The 6,679-nt window shown below is 39.8% G+C and overlaps 1 long non-coding RNA gene across 1 annotated transcript; it reads right to left on the reverse strand.

Moving 5' to 3' along the window:
• Window positions 1-4,145: 4,145 nt before the first annotated feature.
• Window positions 4,146-6,472, reverse strand: LOC146378967 (uncharacterized). The gene is made up of 3 exons (XR_014801538.1): window positions 4,529-6,472; window positions 4,364-4,440; window positions 4,146-4,263 (listed from the first exon to the last, which is right to left on the reverse strand). It is a non-coding gene; the product is annotated as an uncharacterized LOC146378967 (long non-coding RNA).
• Window positions 6,473-6,679: the final 207 nt, after the last annotated feature.

A 6,679-nucleotide genomic window follows, 5' to 3' on the forward strand; every position in this document is an offset into this window, starting at 1 on the left:
CACTGGATAAGCACAAATCTGACTGAGAACTTAAACTTCACCTTAATTTTTCTGTCTGTCCTGCTCACATCTCCAATGTTTGTACACGTTGTCATTAGCGTGTCTTCACTCAGCCACTCCACATCGGCCACACCGCTTTACTAACTAAAACACTGGTGTCGGCACATAAGGACGCCGTCATAACCCGTCAACGACACTGATTAGCGTTTATATGAATGTGAGTGGCATCGTTGGCTGGAGCAGCCAGTTACCGGTCACTCACTGACTCACACTCCAAAACAGCACAGAATCAATTGTTATGTATTTATTTTAATTCCAGGTTTGATTTTTTCTGTTTTGTTTTGGGGGGTTTTGTGCGCAGTGCAGATTTTGTGCGCAGTGCAGATTTTGTGTGCGCGGAGACCGTGTCAGCAGTGCGCAGTTTAGAGGGAAAAGTGCAGACAGATGCTTTATCCTTAACACTTTTTATTAGCCAGCTGTAATAAAGATCCGGTACATGGTAGGTGGCTATAATTGCAGGCAGATAGAAGCAAAGTGATGAATATTGTTTTGGGACATTTAATTAATTAATTCTTAATGTTTGAAAGACCACAGATAATGAATTAAAAGGAAAACTGTTGCAGGTTATGGATGCGAGTGGAAGTGGTCCTCTGTGACATGACCACTGGGACAGAAGACTGGGCAGCTGAGCACTCCTCTGAAGCAGTACAAAGTACAGAACTAACTGAACCTCCATCCGCTATATAAATGTGATATTAAAATAATATTAATACAAGAAATACAAACTTCTAATTCTAATGATTTCACAAAGCTCAAATAGCTCCATGTGCTTGCTGATTATATTGTAGATGGATGACTTTCCTTACACACTTGGAAAAATGAGACATTAAATTTAAATGAGATGTCTGTTCCCCCTGATGTAACCCAGCTCTGAAATAATTTGTCAAACAAAACAACAACAAAAAAAACGCGTTAGCTTGTGTAAATCTGAACACATCTTCTTCAAGAGTGCAGTGCAGTGTACAACAACAACAACAAATCATCAATCTGTCGATCCACTCGACATCTATCAATTAAAAAAAAAAATAAAGTAAGCTTTAAATTTCCAGTTGAACAGATCCCACCGGGCAGTCCTTTTCTTTTAAAAATAGTCCCTCCTCTTCTTCTCCTGTCCTGTGTTTCCTACATCCTTCTCCATCTCTGAGTGATGTTATCTCATAGTCTTTTCTCTCCCTCGGTAATACTACAAATGTACATTCAGCTAGCTGGCACACTGTGTGACCGTAACTGCACAGAAGCAGTCTGTTTGCTGATATTTGTTGGAGTGTTTAGAAGGTTACATGTGTATTACTGTTAAAGTATACAATCAAGAGAGAGTTTCACTTGTTTGTTTTTGGAACTTTGTTTAAAGTTGTAACTTTCACTGGTGTGATATCTCACCACTAGATGTCAGTAGAGTACAGACTGCAGTCAGCTGAGTTCTGTTGTCTTACCCCCTCTAAAGTGCATAATCCTAGCAATGGTGGCTGCAGGAGGACGAAAAACTGTGACTGGTTGATCCATATGGAGTGCAGGCTGTCAGTCTGCTCTTTACCTGAGCTCTGAATAGAGCTTTGTTAGTTACTGAAGGCCATTTCTGTCGAATGACAGCGATACTGAGCTGAGTTGCTGAGTTTGTCCTGAACTTCTTTTGTTGGTAAGTGCTGCTGTTTTTGTCACTGTAAGCCTCTGTTAGCTGGTGTTAGTAAAACTTTCATTGTTGGACGCTTAGAGAATAAATCCTCAAATGATGTGCGGGTATCACACTGTTTACCAGAGGGAAAGTGTGATTTTCTTAGGAGACTCAGTGATAATATTAGCTGGCAAAATGTTAGCTTATAACCAGCTGGTGTTGTTGTTATTAAGCCAGGTCGTTGTCAGCTGTCTGGAGGGTCACATGTCTAATCTTCTGACAATAAATAAGTGCGAAAATGTCTGGAATCGTTAATAAAGAAATTTGGGACAGTTGTTAAATTGTATAACTCTCTCAATGCTCTCTACCTGACCACCTAAAATTGAGCCTTCTGATAATATGATGTAACTGAGATTCATTATGGTCAGCAGAATTTCTTTTTATTGCTGAATGTTGGAGGCACTGCCTTTCAAAGCAGAGACGTCGCCCTGATAGGATGATCGCTCTGCTGCAAGGCTGACTCAGAGAGCAAGTTTAGAATAACCAGTTAACCTAACACATATGTCTGTGGATGTGGAAGGAAACCAGAGCACTGAGAGAAAACCTACATAAAGAAAAGGGAACAGATGGGCTGTGGATCTTTGTGCCCTTTACCACCATGCCAAGTACCAAATAATCATATAGCCCACTGTAGAGTAGCCAAATGTGGTAAAAGATATTAATTATTTTTCATGTATTAGTATTAGTAATGTTGAAAGACACATGTATATTTAACAGGCTGTATCACCTTTTTAAAAAAAAAATAAAATTCAGATTTGTTTTGCAGCTCTATATAGATTCTTTTTGGCCACTAAAATGCTCAAAAATGATATTTTGGGAGCACAGGTTGCTCACCCCAGAAGTGGAATAGCTACTTCTGAGGAAAAACGTTCTGATTTGGCTTTCATGAAGACCAGAAAACAAAGAAACCCGAGTCTGACTACATGATTGTCCAACAATCATAATATTCTGGTTGTAAGGAAATGTACTCAAAGGAGAGTTCATGTATAAACCAAGAAGAATAGTGAAAAATATCTGATTTCAAATAGTGGGTTAATCAATGGAAGAAAAAAAATGTAAGAAATTTAAGCACAGAAACAACTTGTTAAAATTGTGTGTGTGTGTGTGTGTGTGTGTGTGTGTGTGTGTGTATAAGCAACTGTTGTGCTATGAGGTACTCTGACGTCACCACTCAGTAGCATATTGCCTTTAGTGTGTTGACTAAAACCACAATATGGGCAGATAAAACAAGGAGTCATTCTGACCTTCATCTACAGGTGGATGATCTAAGATCATTTAATCACATAAAATAAAACTCAGTGAATTGTAAACGGATGTAAATAAAAGCTTGAATATGCATTTAACTTATAATGTGACCACTGTTTGTTTTTAACAATCGAATGCTCTCTGCTCTCTCGTCTTCAGCTTGTTCAGAATGCTGTAGCCCGACTCTTGACAGGCACTCGTAAACGTGACCATATTTCCCCAGTCTTGGCTCGTTTACACTGGTTTCCAGTATGTTCCAGAATTGATTTTAAGATTTTATTGCTTGTTTGTAAGTCTCTAAATGGATTAGCTCCCTCGTAGCTCTCTGATCTTTTAACTAAAAACACTGCAAATAGAACTTTTCAGTCAGCTGTTACATTGCTTCTGATTGTTCCTAAAGCACAGAGGAGACCAAGCGTTTGCCTGACCCTTTGGAACAGTCTGCCTCTTCAAATTAGGACGTCTCCACCACTTTAAATCCCATCTGAAAGCACATTTCTACTCCCTAGCTTTTAATTGTGACTGAGTTTTTGTTTTGTTCTCTTTAGGTGTGTTTGTTTTACTTTTTGCTTTGTATAGCACTTTGGTCAACCTCTGTTGTTTTTAAATGTGCTTATAAATAAACTGATTGATTGCTTGCTTGAATACTATAAAGTGTGTGAATGGGGGGAAAAATACATTTTGGTTGTGTTGTTATGGGTGTCCTTCAGTTTATTTCATACAAAGGATGAATAATGAAGAAAAATATTCTCGATGTTTGCATTTTTATTGTTAAAAACATCTCAAGATGGTGCTCAGGCACATTTCCATAACAGATGGTGTAAGATCTTCATGCAGTACTGGTGAGATGATCGGTGGGACAGAAGGTTAGGCAAGTGGACACTCCTCTGTAGAAGGAAAAATGGAAAGTGTAAGGTGATCAGTGCACAACATCACTGTATTCCAAGCTGTTTTTATATAGAACTTCACCACCAATGTAAAAGTACCGCTTTTAGGAAGAAGGACAGTATTTTCAGGAAGGATGCCGGTCTGCAAGCAGAACTGCCTGAACTTCTCCTGCACCTCATCGCTGAGGTCCAAACTACGTCCTGTGAAACCACGTGATGTAAATCTGCTGCAGTGGGTGTAACTTTGCTAAACGGTTTACTGAACACAGGTAAATGCAACTTTACCAAATAGTCTGTTAATGACAAAGGTTTCATTCCCTCTGGTGTTGAAGGAATAGGTCAGGGCGTACTCATCATACTTCACATCAACCATAAGCATGTCACTCACATACCCCCAGTCTGACAAAAAGGAAAAAAGCAGAAGAGAATATGTGAAAAAATAATACTGGATGATGATGATGGAAAATTATTCGTTTCCTCTCTTTGTGGGCGTACTCACGCCGACTCTTGTATGTGAATTTTCCAGGCACCTCGGTCTTGTTGGCTAAATTCTCCATTTCCTGACATGTATCATTACTGTCGCAAAGACATCACATTAATCTCCAGTGTAAATATTTTAATGCTATTCAAATGATATTTGCTCTGTCTGTCCTCTCGCACTCACGTAAGACTGAAGAACGACAACTCAAGACCTCCATCTTCAGTTGGCATAATGATGGCCGTGCCGATCTTCATATTGGCTTTGCGACTGACAAACCACTGGCCATTAGAGCAAATTCCAGTCCGGTACCACTTACCTGCCATCTGTGGACACACAAATGGAAAGCATTGAGAATTAGACAGAAGCACAAGAGCTGTTTGTTGTAACACAGAATATGTATTATCACACAAAATCCAGCGTGAAACATAACCACATAACATAAATGGTGAAGTCATTATAAAAGTAAATTGTGCAAAGGTTAGCCTCCCGTGTAGACTGCTAAACTGTCTTGGAGGGGGGGGGGGGGTCCCTGCTTATCCCTGTTAGATAACCTCCAGTACCCCCTTTCCATGGCCCTAAGATAGAGACATGGTTATGAAAATAGATGGGTGGTAAAATAAAAATGATTATCAATGATTCTTACCGCCTGTAAATCAAAGTCTGCCTGAGGTAGGATTTCAGAGGAAGAAATCCCAGAAGGGTGCGAAGTGAAGCCATAGCTGCTGATAAGTGGAGAAATGATGATGGAGGAGATCGCAAATGAAGATCTGGAAGTTGCTGCCTGGTGACTCTTTATATAGAAGAGTGAGATTATCTCCCCACCAACAGCTGCACTTATACAAAACCCCAGGTTCTGTGACGGCTTTGAACATGTGACATTTTATGCAAACACTTGGTCAGTTTCATAACCACAAAGTTTCAAGTTTCTGGGTGTGCACATAGACACAGACCTCCAATGGAGCTCTAACACCTCTGCGGTCTTAAAGAAGGCCCAACAGCGTCTCCACTTTCTGAGAATCCTCAGAAAAATGGACCTGAAGAAGGAGCTGCTGACCGTCTTCTACCGCTGCTCCATTGAAAGTGTGCTGACATATTGCATCGGTGTGTGGTTCTCCAGCTGCACCACAGCACACAGAAAGGCACTCCAGAGGGTCATCAACATGGCCCAAAAAATCATTGGACATCCTCTTCCCTCCCTGAAGGACCTGTACAGCACTCGCTGTCTCAAGAGGGCACGCAGCATCCTACGGGACTGCACACACCCAGGACACCGGGTGTTTAAGCTGCTGCCGTCTGGCAGGAGGTTCAGGCTGCTGAGGTCCCGAACAAATAGACTCAAGGACAGCTTTTACAACAGGGCAATAGCCCTGATCAATGTAAATAGCTGACCTGACTGGATACCTCCCTGGACTTTTTTAGGGGGGAGGTAACAATGTTTAAAACAATAACAATAATATTTATATTTATAACAAGGTGCAATAATAATTAATGTGCAATAATAACAGTGTGCATAACACATACACTTATTCTTCTTTTTTATACTAAGTTAATATACTGTGTTGTGTTGTTTGTTGTGTTGTGATGTGTCATATCGTGTCGTGTTGTGTTATATGTAGTGCCGACGTAGGACAGTTTTTCCAATTTCATTGTACTACTGTACTATGTATGACTGTGCAATGACAATAAAGAGTTATCTTATCTTATCTTATCTTATCTTATCTTATCTTATCTTATTCCTGCAGGGGCAGAATTGTATCCACTGTGTGAGAGGTGAATGTCAGACAGTTGTGGTGTTTCGACAGAAGAACGGAGACGGCTTGGTTTATAATGGAACGTGTATTCAGCAGTAGTTCGCCATTCAAAACATATCACAATACACTTCACTTCTTCTATCCTTCTATCACTATTAGTCACAGAGCCCCCTACTGGTAACTGAGTATATGTTCATATTCAGTCCCCCTTGTAAAGCAACCCTTCACCATCTCAGCAGTGTATGTAAACATAACATCTCTCCTCATTCTCACAGAATTCTACTACCTCAGTATTACTTACTTAGCATGGTAACATTACTATTTGCACATAACATTATCAGTAGTAAACTTTGCAACCAGACAGCATTTTCAATACTGCTTGCTGAACCTATTTCACTTATAACATTACTGGTTGTTTGAACTATACCTGTGATCTTAACATACCCATCTTGTTATGGTGCCTAAATTGTCCTTTATAATGAATACTTGTACAGTTAAGGTTACTGTAGTAACTTAACAACCTTAAGTCACAAAACTTCACAAATAAATCACAGTAAATCAATCATCTATTATACTTGGACCT

This window comes from Perissodus microlepis, chromosome 10 (assembly GCF_051167445.1).
Source record: "Perissodus microlepis isolate ML-2025 ecotype Zambia chromosome 10, ASM5116744v1, whole genome shotgun sequence".
NCBI lineage: Eukaryota > Metazoa > Chordata > Actinopteri > Cichliformes > Cichlidae > Perissodus > Perissodus microlepis.